The 15,993-nt window shown below is 29.2% G+C and overlaps 1 long non-coding RNA gene across 1 annotated transcript; it reads left to right on the top strand.

Moving 5' to 3' along the window:
* The first annotated feature begins 320 nt into the window (after positions 1–320).
* On the top strand, positions 321–1,585 carry LOC145952576 (uncharacterized). Its single transcript, XR_014430016.1, has 2 exons — positions 321–830; positions 1,200–1,585. It is a non-coding gene; the product is annotated as an uncharacterized LOC145952576 (long non-coding RNA).
* The last annotated feature ends 14,408 nt before the right edge of the window (positions 1,586–15,993 follow it).

Genomic DNA, 15,993 nt, shown 5'->3' with positions numbered 1-15,993 from the left:
AAGAGTCGGCAATGTTGCCTACCAAATTGCTTTGCCCCCTAAATTGTCAAATCTTCATGATGTCTTTCACATTTCTCAACTTCGAAAATACATCCACGATCCTTCGCATGTGATTGAGTCGGATCATATTGAGGTTAAGGAGAACTTGACGATGGAAGCTACCCCGGTGAGAGTCGAGGATCGAATGGTAAAGCAACTTAGGGGTAAAGAAATTCCTTTGGTAAAAGTTATTTGGGGAGGAGCTATACCAGAAAGTGCTACTTGGGAACTAGAGGAAAAGATGAGAACTTCATATCCATTTTTGTTTAATTCAGGTAATTTCGAGGACAAAATTTCTAAAAGGAGGGGAGTAATGTAACATTCCAAAAAATTTTATTTTTATGTATTGGAATTATTAGAAAGTTTATCATATTTTTATACGAATTTTACTATTCACGTATACGTATTGTACTATTTACATATACGTATTTTACTATTCATATATACGTATTTTACTATTCATATATACGTATTTTACTATGCAATTGCATAGTAAATGGCTGCTGAAGGGAGCTCACGAGGGAAGCAAGTTTCCATTTATAAATGAATTTGAATATTTTAATGAATAGTGCATAGTAACTTATAATATTATTTTAATGAATAGTAACCTATGCATAGTAACTTCAAAAATTCTATAAATAGGAGCTTAAGGTTTTTGAAAATTCATAATTTTAGAGAGAAGAAATTCTAGAGAAATAAAAAGAGAGAATAAGAGAGGAGGTTCTGCTCTAATTCCGGTCCCGATTTAAGAAAAAGAGGAGGAGGTTCTGCCCAAGTTCCTATTCATCCAGGTACGGGGGAAAAGGGGATTATTTATATGTAGAGTACATGAGGGAATTGGGTAGAGGAATAATTTCTTAAAATCACGTTTAATTTATCTGAATGGAAGGCCGAGCCTCCTATTAATTTATAATTTGGAATTTATCTGAATGGAAGGCTGAGCCTCCTATTATTTTGTAATTTAAATGTTCTTGATAAAAGACTAAAATTTACATCTTTGTTATATTTTTATGATTTGGAAAATATAAATGGATTCCTAACTAGGAGGCACTGCCACCTTTACTGGAGTTAATTTATATTTTCTTTATTATTATCTATATATATATGTATTCCTATTTTTTTCACTATATTGTAAGGGTAGTACGGGTTGCTGGTTGCAGAATGCGCTGGGCGCGCTGAGTGCAAGTCTGGGCGCTGAGCGTGAATATTTTGATTTTGAGGTCTTAATGAAAGTTGTAGCCTTGGATTTTAGCTTTCCAATGGCGTTGGAATCACCCAAAAAGGAGGTCTAGAACTCCAGATATGGATGTTTTAGTGAAGAGGGGTCAAGCTGTCAGCTTTATCTATAGCTGTTGCGGTTTTTATCATTTTTCACAAAGTAGATGATGGAATTAGGACTTGATGTCTTCATGAGAGTTATAGGAAATTTTCTTATCTTTCATATGAAATAAGGATGAGCATGGTAGGAGTAGTATAACCCCTGATACGCTGTTTATAGTTTATACTAATTATTCTATTGATTATTATATTAGTTATTGTTACGTTATTTGATGGATGATATTGATGTGAATTTGAATTATGAGTTGAGATATTGTATGATTATGCTTGTGATGTCTCACACTGATGACTAGGATGGCACGACCCCTGGGTAAGTGGTGCTATAGGGAAGGCGTGACCCTAGTATGATGTGGGATGAGTAGGACAGTTAACACCACCACTTATGTCGCTTATGGCAGCCCTGGCATAGGGTTAATTGCAAGAGATTGTATTGATTGTAATGTGATTGTGTTTCCTCACACCAAAATGGCGAGGGACGGCACGGCCCCTGGGTAAGTGATGCTACAGGGAGGGCGTGACCCTGGTCTGGTGTGGGTTGAGTGAGGCAATTAACCTGTATCACTTGTGTCAGATGTGGCGAGGCCTTGGCATAGTGTTAATTGTTGGATTGGCACGAATGTTGTATGTGAATATGATGAGTAATTGATATATATATATATATACACTATATAATGAGTTATGATGAAATTATACTGTGATATGATTGAATGTATTTTGCATATAGATAATTTTTCTTTTCTCACCGTATAAATTGTTGATATTTTAGGTGGAGAGGATCCAACTGCAAGTGGTATATAGAATGCCATCCGTTAATTTGGGAAATGCTCTGATAGTGTGACATCGGGGCAAGAGGATCTCTAGGATAGAATATTTGGTATTGTAATAAATGTTATTTTCTTTGAAAAATGTGTAAACTCTTGAATTTTATCTTTCAAGTTTTATTTTTCAGTCAGAACAGTTATGAAGTATTATGTGAACCCTTTTACCAACTTAAAAAGTTTATTTTCCTTAATTTTTTTTTATTATATTTCGATATATGTGTTGGGGTAGTAAGGGTGTCACATTAGTAAAATTAATAATACATCTTAATTGTGGATTAAATCGAGAATATTGAAAAATAATAAATAATTTATGAAATTTATTATTTTAATAGTTAATTAAATATGAGATATTTGATAAATTAATTATCTTTTCACAAATAATAACTTAAAAATCACTTCTAGGTTTGAATATAATACACACACACACATATATATATATAACCCCCATTTAATTAGGATTTAAAAGTTATTTTTGGTACAAACTAAATACTATTTTGTTCAAAAATTACGGTGAAATTTGATAAAGTTTAGGATTAAAAATACATTTAATAGTAGATTAGACCAAAAGTAATATTTTTATTTTGGAAGTATTATATTATCTTAATAAACTTATATTTTATTAACAATTTTTATATATTTTTTGTTTAATATAAGATACACAATTATATCATCAAAAAAATTATATATATATATATATATATATATATAGAGAGAGAGAGAGAGAGAGAGAGAGAGAAGGAGAAATCAAATGACTCACAAAGTAACTCTTAATAAAGTTACTCCGCTCAATAACTCATGGTATAAGTTAAATTTTATCGATCCAATTATTAAATTAAAAGTTATTAAATTTTACTAATAATTAATATAGAAAAAATTGATTAGAAAATAAAACAAGGATAAATATATTTTTTGAATTTTTTATCTTAGATTTAAGATGAATAAATAAATTAAGTTAATTAATAATTTATTTAAAAATTTAATTTATAAAAATAATATTTTAAAAGAGAAAGGTTATAATAACACCAGTGTAACTTTTACTTACACGCGCTCAATAACTTTATATTAAATGTGAATTTTATAAATTCAATCGTTAGATTGAAAGTTTTTTACTCTTAGATCATATATACAAAATTTTATATTAATTCAAGATGATTTGATACTTCATTCTTGTAAAAAAAATGACGTAATATATATATATATATATTTCAAAATATGCTAAAATATGAACACTTTGATTACCTTCAAGTTGTTCAATTTTAACAAAATTTGATATAAACATATAAAGTGATATGAACTTTCAATCCAACGGTTGGATTTACAAAATTCACATTTAATATAAGATTATTAAGCGGTGTAATACTTAGTAAAAGTTACACCAGTGTTATTAGAACTTTTCTCATTTTAAAATATATAAATTATTATTTAAACTTTTAAATTTATAATAAATAATTTAAATTATATCATAATATTAATTTTAAATAGAAATAAGTAGATTGCTAATTATAAAAGTAAATATATATATATAAATAAAGATTAATTAAATATAATATAATTATTATTAGTAATATAATTATTATATATTTATAACGATTCGGACACACCAGAATGAGAAGGATCCAAAGATAGTATAAGTATGAGATTGTATAGTTGAGAATGAGTTAAATGAATTAATTTGTACTACTTATACTGACAACATGTATATGCTTTTCTGTAGCTTATCTCATCAAAACTCAACAGTTAAGTGTGCTTGACTTGGAGTAATACAGGGATGGGTGAACTTCTGGGAAGTTTCCCAGAAACTGTGTAAGTAAGGACAAAACATGCTAAAAAGTGAAGTATTGTGAAATAGAATCCTTGAGAAGAATAACAACCGAATTTGAGACGTCTAAAAAAGTTAATAAAATAAAAAATAAGTATTTAGCGACTGATTTAGAGGCAGTTGGTGCGACGGGTTTTGTAAGGGTCGCAATTCCAATTTTGCGACGGTTTGTGCAGCGGTTTCAGTAACTGTCGCAAAATTTCCTCGTGACGGACATTTCTGTGACGGTTGGTGAACCGTCGCAATTGTGTCTTTGCGACAGTTTTAACCATCACAATGTAGGTCATATAACTGTCGCAAAATCGTCATTTTCTTGTAGTGTTTGAATAAAATAAAATGATGGATGAGGATAAAGTGTAATTCTTCTAAAGTGATCACTCCAAGAGTAACTCATATATAGTCACTCAGAGAGTAACTTTGAAAGAGTTGCTCTCTTTTATTACTGTTCATTTTTGTTTTTAATCTAACAATTTTAATGAGTAACTTTTCTTTTATACTTTAATAGGTGTAGACACCCAATTTCGTCCGGGGGGCACACAAACAAAGAAATGGACCTTCGTTATGAAGGGAAGGAGCTTCCGAAGCAGGCAAACAACAAGACAGGACATCAGAAGGCCTAAAGGCCAAAAAAGATGGTTTTAGTAGCCCGTTCCGGGCCGTTATGGAATTGAAATGGGCCGTTCCGAGACTCGTAAAAAGGCATAAAATTGTAGGTTGGAACGGCCGTTCCATACCAGAACGGGCCGTGCCAAACCCCATCAAAGGCCAAAATTTTGTACCCTAGAACGGCCGTTCTGATTTCAGAACGGGCCGTTCTGGACCCTGGAACGGGCCGTTCCGTTTTCAGAACGGGCCGTTCCAGGGTACGAAATTTTCCCATACTGATTGGGCCGAAACGAGCCGTTCCGAATCCGGAACGGGCCGTTCTAGCCCTTTTTGATTCCTATAAATTGAAGCTTCGGGCACAGTTCTCAAGGCGGCCAGAGAAATTTCGAATAAGACTCCTTTGAGCACGAAAACTCTCTATCTCTCTCCCTTCTATTATATTTTTTGAGATTTGTGTCGCATCTCTATATTCTCTCTCCCTCCTATTGTATTTCTTGAGATTTGTGAGGCATACTTTAGTGTGAAAGGTCGCCAAAAAGCACCTTTTCCATATTTGAAGATTCAATAAAGCTTGTTCAAGAGGTATTTCAGCTAATCTTATTCTCTTCCTTTTATTTCTTATCTTTATCTCTTTTTTTGTTATAATAAACGTCATAATGTAGATATTTTAGGGTTAATCGCTTAATTTATATTTTAAGCATGATTTATATTTTAAGCATGTAAATAAATATTAATAAAGGGAATTTAATATTTAATTTATTAATTCTTATAATGTTAACTTCATCATAGGGTACCAATTGAGGGCGCTGTAGGGGTGCTTAATACCTTCCCTACACGTAACTGACCCCCGAACTCAATTCTGGTTATCAAGGCCATAGTTGGATCTTTAAAAAAACCTTTTCTTTTTCCAATGTTTTGGGTAAAATATTGGTGGCGACTCCATGAACCTATTTTCAAAAACCATTAATTAAGGATTAGTCTGGTGTCCGGACATTCCTTAATTAATGAGACTTTTAAAAGGATGTCTAAACCATACGTCGCGAGATCGGAAATTTTCGGGTTGCGACAATAGGGCAGGAAATGAAAGTGAAAAAAAGGAATTAGAAACAAGTGAAGCAGAAGTTATATTAATTGAAGTGGTTTTTTTGGTGGAATCATGTATTGTTTGGGTTGATGGAATTATATATTCTTCCTTTTCTATAAGTGGACTAAGAATATCCCTTGAGTAAAAGGTTATGTGTAAGTATCATTACTAAAAGCTTAATTTAAGTTGAATACCATGCTTATCATAGTTTTCCTGATTCTAATAAATCTTGTGGTGTTTATAGTACTTGTGTGTTTGAGGTGACTTAAGTAGGTATGGCAATGGAGCGGAACGGGTATGGGTTTCAATACCCCCATCTCCATCCTTGCATTCATAACTCATATTCATTCCTGTCCTCGATATTCAAAGGGTATGAAATTTTTGTTTCATCCCCTTCTCGTTGGATGCACTCGTACTTGTCTTGTACCCTTTAAAAGTTAATTAAATATTTTTAAAAAAAAATCAAGACCAAACCCCAACAAGTGTTCCCAAGTTGCAAAAATGAAAATCAAGTTGCAAAACATGCAAGACATTAAAATGATTTCATTTTCCACATTTTTATTTCCATTCAAATAAAAAAATCATATTGTAAATCCAACTCCTGCCGCAGCGAGAAGAGAAGTCTCTTTCAATTATACTCTTTTATTTGTTAAAATTTATTGAAAACCAACACAAAATCACGAGTAAGACATGAGAGAAACTCGCAATTTTAAGATTTCTAATAAATTTCAACAAATAAGAGAAAAAAGGTGTTACTAAGTATATTGCTATCATTTTTTGAACCAACTAATGCATAAGAAATGCATTTTCTAGTTGCCCACTTTATATAATTTTCATTTTCGAAACAAATATCGGTATCCTTAAAGTAGATTATATTTTTTTTTTCATTAGTCAACATTTGCATTGACAACTAAAAGCAATATCTACCTTTAGACTTTAGTGAAATATATATTTATTCATTATATATCCATTAATAGGTAATAATTTAAAATAGCCTAATTATTTTTTCTACATAAAAGCTCTTTCATTTGTTTTTTGTATTTTTAGATAATTTAAACAACTAATTATGCAATCCAAAACTATTTCTTTTAATAAACATGTGTATTATACACATAATTGAAAACAAGAATAACTGTGTAAGTGTACAAGTATCGTGCTAATTAAAACAACATAACTTCTAGCAAGTTCATGGAGTAAAGAGTAAAAGTTCTAATTTCATAGCATATATCTATCACGCATATTGAAAGTTCATGAAAGATTTTTGAGATAACAAAATCAATTTATTTTGTTGTTTTATTCACTATATATGTTGTACATTTCATACATTCTAAAGGTGAGTAATATGGCTGTTGTAAGAATCATGCTCAACATGGATAACGACAAATGCATGGCTCCCCTGGACCAGTACATATTCCTTTTGCTGAGGGTCCATGATAGCCTTTGCATGTAGTTGTACAAACATCTGAAATACAAGGAGTGTCAAACAATGTTTCTTTGCACTCTTTTGCCTTTGTCAATTGCATTTGATTTCCTACAACACAAGATATATCCAATCACTTAAGCATTTGTAAAAGAATTAACCAAAATTGTAAAGTAGATCTTGTTAAATAGAATCAGATATCTTCAATTTAAGGGAAGCAGTACATACCAAAACCAATGGAAAGAACAAACAAGAGAATTGAAAAATAATAGAGGATTTTCATATTTTAATTTTGAGAAATAGTATCTAACTTCCAATAGTGAGATGATGTGTAAGTGAGGTGCTTGAACTATATTTTAAAGATGTCAAACTATATATATATATATATATATATATATATATATATATATATATATATATATATATATATATATATATATATTAAAACTTTTGACTAACTTTATTTAATGTTATGTAATTTAAATAATAATTACTAAATTGATTTTGAAAATAGTTAATACAATTAATATTAATTCTTTGACCAGAGACTAAAATAAATAAAAACAATTAATATTATAAATAATTAATATTTATAACATTATTTCTAATAAAATTAAAATTATAAATAATGAAAAGTTTGACTAATTTTTTTGACACTAAAAACAACTTTGAAGGTTAACTTGTTTTAGCTTTTGTCTTTTGGTCATTCCTTATTATATCTTTTTCCATTCATAAAGTAGAAGATGTCATTCTATTTATTGGTACACATATGTGTGCGTATGAGAGTGTTTAATACTCCAGTTTTAATGATAATAAAGTGATGATCTTTATATTTAAATAATATTTATCTAAGTCATTTCATGAATCATGCGTCCAACCATGTGGAAGGACTAAAGAATAGAATTGTTATTATAATCAACATCATCCACAAACATGTAAAATTAAACAAGTGAAACACTTAGTAATTTAGGCTAGTCAACATTTGTGTCTAATGTCCAACGCTATGAGTTCAATGTCAGCGTCCCTTAAGTGTTCACAAGTTCAACACTTGTTGAACATCTTCAGCTTTAATATAGTGTTAAAATGGTACCATTACAAAAACTAGGAAACACAAGCAATGGTAAATTATAAACTAGGAAACAAATTTGGGGATCAACACAAATACAAGCAATACAAATATAGGGTGTAGGAATACATTTCATCCATACTAGATATTAAATAGTTTAAATGCCATTACAAAAACTAAAATCCAAGTATCGAAACTTAAACAAAATATAGACTTAAACATTCCAAAATAAAACCTCAATATTACATACTATATTAGAGCATGTGACAAAAGCATAAATTGGACTATGAGTCATAAGTATCATCTCCATCCATATTCTCAGCATCCTAAAAAAAAAACTCACTATTATTTGTAAATGATGGTAACCCAAATACAAATAAAAACAAATAATGAGTATGATACATCTAACATCACATCAAGATATTTTTTTTTTCAATGGAACTAAAATACATACCAATGTTAATTAGAAAAACATAATTAAGCAAAATAGTTAACAATTGAAAGACCATTACAAAATTGAAACCAAAATACTGAAACATATATAAATAAAACATAAAATGCTTATAAAAAAAACAAACTTAAAAATCACAAAATAAAGTCTCGGTGATACTGTTAGAATAGTGGATTAAGCCTAACTCAACCCTACAAAACCGGCTTGTAAGGTAAGGGTTGCTTTCCACTTATATACTATTCAATTCCCTAATCTCTAGTCGATGTGGGACTTCACTTCACACTTGAACTCCAACACTCCCCCTCAAGTGTGAATCCCTTCAACATGGTCACGCTCCTCCTCAAGCGGAAGCTTTTTCTTTCGTCCACGAGTATTCAATGGTGGCCTTACTTACACTACCGTTGCACTTCAACGATACACGTCCTCCACACATCTAGGGAGACTTTCAGTACAAGGGATGATCCTACTCTTGGATCTCCTGCCAATTCCATTTAGGATCCCACTCTTAGATCCAACTAATACTCGTCTGAGCCGATCACCAGTCACTTGGTCGAGAGTTTTTAACGTCGGGGAGCATTCCACACAATGGGTAGTGAGTAAGTCATACAAGTGAGCTTGACACCACAACATAACCTAAAACCTTAAGGCATTAGGTAGGTGGGTCTTTCTCACTTATATATTACTCAACATGCCCAACTCTAACCAATGTGGGACTTTGCTTCACACTTGAATTCCAACACTCCCCCTCAAGTGTGAATCCCTTCCACATGGTCACGCTCTCCCTCAAGCAGAATTTTTTTAGATCCACTTTAAAAAAAAATGGGCCACCCACCATTGATGCATGTGCCATAGGCATGAGGGGGTGTATTGGGAAAAAAACCCAAGTCCCGCCTATCCTAGATCATTAAAAAGGGCCACCCACCATTTATCCACGTACCAAGCCCAATAGTGCTGGACGTGAGGGGGTGTATTGGGAAAAATCCAAGTCCCATATCGACTAGAGATTAGGCAATTAAATAGTATATAAGTGGAAAGCAACCCTCACCTTACAAGCCGGTTTTGTAGGGTTGAGTTAGGCTTAATCCACTATTCTAAGATGGTATCAGAGCCATTTAGATCCACTTTAAATGGGCCACCCACCATTGATGCATGTGCCATAGGCATGATGGGGTGTATTGGGAAAATAACCCAAGTCCCGCCTATCCTAGATCATTAAAAAGGGCCACCCACCATTTATCCACGTACCAAGCCCAATAGTGCTGGACGTGAGGGGGTGTATTGGGAAAAATCCAAGTCCCATATCGACTAGAGATTAGGCAATTAAATAGTATATAAGTGGAAAGCAACCCTCACCTTACAAGCCGGTTTTGTAGGGTTGAGTTAGGCTTAATCCACTATTCTAAGAGATACAACCTATCAAAGCATATCCCAAAGAAAAATTGGACTATAAGGTATAAGTTTCTCCTACATCCATATCCTTAGTATTCTCAATTGACTCACTATTATATACAAATGATGATAACCTAAATACAAACAAATACAAATAGGAGAGAACTACAATCCCTTTCAATAATACTATTTTATTATTTAAAGTTTATTAAAAATATAAACAAAATCATGAGCGAGTGAAACTTGCAATTTTGTGCATTCTAATAAATTTTAACAAGAGAAAATGTGTTAGTAAGTATATTACTAACACTTTTAAGTTCTAACTAATGAATAAGATATATAATTTATAGTGTCCCAATTTATATAATTTTCATTTTTGAAACAAATATTCGTGCCCTTGAAATAGATTATATTTTATTCGTTTATCAATATTTTCATTGACAACTAAAAATAATGTCTATATCTTAATTTTAACAAAATATATATATTTATTCATTAAATATTCTTTATTAGGCGCATATGTTAAATAACCTAACTATTTTTCTACTTAAAAGCTCTCAAATTTCCTTATTGTATTTTTTTTTATAATTTAAAACACTAATTATGTCAATCAAAATGTATTTTTTTTAATAAAAATGTGTATTTTAAACATATGTGAAAACAAGATATACCGTGTAAGTACATGGACATCATAATATTTAATAACTAAAACTATATAAATCCTAGCAAGTCCATGGAGTAAAGGGTAAAAGTTCTAACTTAAGAACACAATTTTATCACACAAATCAAAAATTCATAGAAGATTTTTTAAATAATGTAATTGACTTATTTTGTTGTTTTATTTACTTTGTTTTACGTTTAATGCATTCAAAATATGAGCATTATGCCTATCACAGGAAATATGCTTAACATGGATAACAACAAATGCATGCTTCCCCTGGACTAGTACATATTCCTTTTGCTGGGGGTCCATGATAGTCCTTGCATACAACCATACAATTGTCAAAAATACAAGGAACATCAAATAATGTTTCTTAACACTCTTTTTCCTTTGCCAATTGCATTTGATTTCATGTCACATAAGATATACCTAATCAGTTAGGCATTAATACAAGAATTTACCAAAATTTTAAATTACATCTTGTTAATAAAAACCAAATATCTTCAATTTAAGGAAAGTAGTGCTAACCAAAACCAGTGGAAAGAAAAAATAGGAGAATTAAAAAATAATAAAGGATTTTCTTATTTTAATGTTGAGAAATAAAATCTAACTTCAAATATTGAGATGTTTTGTAAGTGAGGTGCTTGAACTATTTTTTAAAAATGTCAAATTATATATATATATATATATATATATATATATATATCTGTGTGTGTGTGTGTTTTTTTTTAAACTTTTGACTAACTTTATTCAGTGTTTGTTGAATTTATATAACAAATAAATAAAATGATTTTAGAAATAATTAATAAAATTAACATTATTTCTTTGACTAGTGACTAAAAAAAATGAAAAGTAATTAATATTATAAATGATGAATAACAATACATTTATTAATAATAAATATAATATGATTAGTAATGAAAACTTTGGCTAATTTTTTTTTAATACTTAACAGTCAATTTGAAGGTTAACATATTTATCATTGATATTTTGGTCATTCCTTTTTATATATTTTTTCATGTCATAAAATACAAGATATCATCCTATTTATTGTCACACATATGTGTGTGTACATATGCCTCAAACACTTCAATATTTATGATAACAAAGTGATGAACTTTATATTCAACTAATATTTGTCTAAGTCATTTTATGAATGTTGAGTCCAACCATGTTGAAGAAATAAAGAATAAAATTGTTATTATTATAAACATCTTCCACAATCAAGGAATATTTAACAGCTCAAGTGTTCACAAGTCCAATTCTTAGTGAATGTCATTGGGCTTTAATATAGCTATAACATGGTTCAAAGATAGATTATCATAAGCGTTGTGATAATTTGTATTTGTTATAAATATTATGTTTTATTTTTTGAGTATGTGTGCAAAATGGTACAATCAACCAAAACCAATACAATGTTTAGAAAAAGAAAGTATGCTACAAAAAGAATGGTCAACACTTAAGGCAACACATTCAAACCAAGTCTTTTTTGCTTCACTCCCTTATCTTGCTAAAACATCTATGAGACGACCCTAATGTTTTGAACAAGTAGGAAGATCAACCATATTTTTTAAGATTGAAGGTCTCAAGTAACAAAGGCCTAGTATTCAAGGCTCTCACCAGCGAGACATCTTAAAGCCTATATACGAAAGATGGCTCAAAGAGAAGAGAAGAACTTAGTGAACATTGTGATTACATGACCAGTCTTAGCTATGCCAAAACTCTGATAAAACTTTTCTATCTTTTAATCTTCATCCATTCAACAATCAAGTTAGAAAAGCCTAAGTTAGTTATCCTAGCTTTAGCAAGTTATTTCATTGAGTGTACTAAATTGTATATCCTTTATGTGTGAATTATCTAGTAAACATTAAACACTTCAACTCATTTGAGTCTGAAGAAACTAGTAAAAAATACGCCAACAGGTTGATATGCCTGTAGCTAGGAGTTAAATTGAGAATACATGTTCTCAACAATTACCATGTTAGTGGAATCCTTTAAGTTTGAAGGTAACTGGGCATAGCTTAGACTGAGTGAACCCATAAATGTATCTATGTGTTTTATTCAAATCCTATATTCTTGACTTTTATTGTACTAGCCATTATTACCAACTCATATAGTCCCAATACAAAAAGTTTTCAAGCAACATTCAAACATGCATACAATCCCCTCATTTATGTTTTTTTTATCCTTCAAGTATATTGTTACAATAACAACTTTTACTCTTTTAACTAGTAAAATAACAATTTTCATTTGTTCTAAAATATTATTTCAACATTTAACAAACTTACTGCTTATGACAATTTTGTGATTTCTAATAAATTTCAACAAATAAGAGAAAATGTGTTATAGTAAGTGTATTGCTAACATTTTTAAGTCCTAACTAATGAATAAGTTATGTAATTTCTAGTATCTTAATTTATGTAATTTTCAGTTTTGAAACAAATATTGATGCCCTTAATGTAGATTATATTTTATTGGCAAAAATATACTTTTCGTTCCTTATATTATTTATTAGTGTCAATTTAGTCCCACTTTAATTAATTGAATCAATTTAGTCCCACATCTTTAAAATGTATCTCAATGTTTGACCTTCTGTTTCTTCCGTTTAAATATTTAACAGATGTGACACGTGTCATAACACGTAGCATGGTGACATGATACGTGTCATGTTACCATGCCACTTGTCATGTCATCATACCATGTGTCATTCCACGTGTCATGATGTCATAACTAGAAACAATGTCTACCTTTTGATTTTAGAAAAAACATATATATATATATATATATATATATATATATTCATTAAATATTCTTTATTAGGCACATATGTTAAATAACCTAACTATTTTTCTACTTAAAAGCTCTCAAATTTATTTTTTGTATTTTTTTATAATTTAAAACACTAATTACGTCAATCAAAACGTATTTCTTTAATAAACATGTGTATATTTAAGCATATGTGAAAACAAGAATAACCATGTAAGTACATGAGTATCACAATAGTAAACAACTAAAACTATATAAATCCTAGCAAGTCCATGGATTAAAGGGTAAAAGTTCTAACTTAAGAACAAAATTCTATCACTCATGTTAAAAATTCATAGAAGATTTTTAAAATAATACAACCAATTTATTTTATTATTTTATTCACTTTATTTTACATTTCACACATTCAAAAGGTGACCATTATGCCTAACACAAGAAACATGCTCAACATGGATAACGACAAATGCATGCTTCCCCTGGACCAGTACATATTCCTTTTGCTGAGGATCCATGATAGCCCGTGCATACAGCCTCACAATTGTCAAAAACACAAGGAACATCAAATAGTGTTTCTTGACACACTTTTGCCTTTGCCAATTGCATTTGATTTCCTATCACACGAGATATATCCAATCAGTTAGGCATTAATATAAGAATTAACCAAAATTTTAAAGTACATCTTGTTAATAAAAACCAAATATCATCATTTTAAGTAAAATAGTGCTTACCAAAACCAATGGAGAAAACAAACAGGAGAATTGAAAAATAATAGAGAATTTTCATTTTTTAATTTTAATTTTGATAAATAATATCTAACTTCTAATTGTGAGATGCTTTGTAAGTGAGGTGCTTGAACAATTTTTTAAAAATGTCAAACTATATATATGTGTCAATGTGTGTATGTATTTAAGCTTTTGACCAACTTTATTCAATATTTGTAGAATTTATATAATAAATAATTAAAATAATTTTGAAAATAATTAATATAATTAATATTATATCTTTGACCAGCTACTATAAATAATGAAAAGCAATTAATATTATAAATGATGAATTTAAGTAAAACAATTCTTTATATTACGATTAAAATTATAAATAATTCATATTTATGAAATTATTTATAATACAATAAAACATTGTAATTACACTACAAGAAAACAGGGAATTGTTGGTGGTTATTTTTTGACGGTTTTAATACACTACAAGAAAAATGTTGATTTCTGACGGAAACAGGTAAATTTTTGACGGATTTTTCTTTTTTCGATGGATTTCCGACGGATTTCAATCCGTCAGAAAAAGTGGCGTCAGAAAAAAAAATCCGTCGGAAATAATTTTTTTCGACGGAAATTTTCGACAGACTTTTTTCGTCGGAAAATTCTGTCAGAAACTTTCGACAAAAATATCCGTCGAAAAATTCCGTCAGAAATTTCCAAAGGAAAAATCCATCGAAAATTTTTGATAATTTTCCGACGGAATTTTCTGTCAGAAATTATAATTTTTTTTTTAATTTTAATAAATTTATTAACGTAACAACTCTCATATTTGGCCTCTCAAGAGTTCTATTTCACAATATTTCACTGTTTAGCGTGTTTTATCCTTACTTGTATAATTTCTGGGAGACTTCCCGAAGATCACCCATCCTTGTACTATTCTAGGTTAAGCACGCTTAACTGTGAAGTTCTGATGAGTAAGCTACCGAAATGTATATGTATGTTGTCAATATAACTTGTACAAATTAATTAATTCACTTAAGTCATCCTCAAATATACAATCTCATATTTGTATTATAATAATAATATATAATAATTTTATATTACGAATAATAATAATAATAATAATAATAATAATAATATATTTAATTATTCTTTATTTATATGTACTTACTTTTATAATTAACATATACTTATTTCAATTTAAAATTATAATTTAAATTATTTAATTTTATAATTTATAATGATAATATAATTTATAAAATTATAAATATTTATTTATTACATACTTATAAATTAAATTTTAATATTTTAAATAAATTATTAATTAATTTAATATATTTATTTACCTTAAATCAAACATATAAAATTCAAAAAATATATTTATCCTTGTTTTTTTTCTTCTAATTATTAACTTTTAATAAAATACTAACTTAAAATCTTATCTAATTATATATAATATTCTCATATCAAATTTAAAACCAGATATTAGTTATACAAAAATATTAAGATCATATAGTAAATTGTCAATAATATTTTAGTTAAATAATTTAAAATAATTAATGTTTCAATTATATTGTTAATTAGCAAATAATTTATTCCAAAACTAATTAATTTTTTTATATTAATTATTAGTAAAATTTAATAACTTTTAATTTAACAATTAATTGGATCGATGAAATTCAACACACACCATGACTTATTGAGCGGAATAACTTTACCAAGAGTTATTTTGTAAGTTATCTTAAATCAAATATATAAAATTCAAAAAATGTATTTATCCTTGTTTTATTTTTTAATTATTAGCCATTAATAAAATACTA

Source organism: Cajanus cajan, chromosome 10, assembly GCF_000230855.2.
Source record: "Cajanus cajan strain Asha chromosome 10, NIPB_CcT2T_4, whole genome shotgun sequence".
NCBI lineage: Eukaryota > Viridiplantae > Streptophyta > Magnoliopsida > Fabales > Fabaceae > Cajanus > Cajanus cajan.
The sequence above is the reverse complement of the archived record's forward strand: the minus strand, read 5'-3'. Positions and strand labels throughout refer to the sequence as shown.